Raw genomic sequence first — 1,044 nt, 5'->3', positions numbered from 1 at the left:
CTTGAGGGAGGCAATATTTTTCCATTTTAGATAAAACAGGCTAAGGGAGACTAAGAAATTTGCTTATGAGCTTATAGATTGTAAATAGTGGAACTGAGGTTTGAGCCTAAGACTGACACCACAGACACAGTTCTTAAACACTACAACTAAGCATCAACTATATTCCTGGCACATGATACCTGGAATATGTAGGATACCTGCTCTTTTGTACTTTACACAATATTAAGGTGGAATGTAAAAGAGCGCTCAATAACATAAAGAATTCAGTGCTCTCAAAAGCCACAAGATATACATAGAATATGCAAATTACTAAAATTTACGAATATGCTGCTTAGTTTAGATGCTATCCTGAAATCTGTGCAAGTGTGACTAGTTAGAAGCAACTTCTATCATTGTTTTAATATAGTTGACTGTGGACTGTTCATGTGTGACATCACATCTAGTAATTACTTAATACTTTGAGGACACTTTTGTTTTCTGCGAGGTACAGAATAAACCATAAGAGATGATCTCGGTCCTCAAGAGCTTATTCTAATTGGCTTACAAAGTATGTATCCATGAAAAGTTATTGCAAAAATACAGAAAGTATACTAAATATTAAATGAGTGTTCCAGGTAAGTCAGTCCCCAAAGCCTGGAGTGGTCAGAGAAGACTGCACGGAAAAGGTGAAATCTCAGTCCTGTTTTGAAGAACTAGGGTTTGAAGAGCTGCAGAGATCGCTGGAAGTGCAACTCAGGTGGCAGGACCACTGGGAACTACATTGTCTTATCCCGACCTGCTCCTGAATACAAGGCAGCCTCTCACACCAGCTACTCGTACTTCGTAACCTCAACGGGAGAGCGAACAGCCGAGGCGAACAGCCACTCCAAGAACCTCTGTGATCCAAACCCACGCGGGAAAATCCGGGGCGCGCCTGCCTCGCCGAGCTTCCGTTTCCGGCCCTTTAGGCTCCGCCTCAGCGGAAGCACCCTGTCGGGGGGAAAAGGGCTAGACACCGCGCGGGCCGCGCAGGCGCACCGTGACGGCTGCAATGGCGCTACCGAG

This window comes from Pteropus vampyrus, unplaced genomic scaffold, assembly GCF_000151845.1.
Source record: "Pteropus vampyrus isolate Shadow unplaced genomic scaffold, Pvam_2.0 Scaffold43, whole genome shotgun sequence".
NCBI lineage: Eukaryota > Metazoa > Chordata > Mammalia > Chiroptera > Pteropodidae > Pteropus > Pteropus vampyrus.
Note: the sequence above shows the minus strand (reverse complement) of the source record.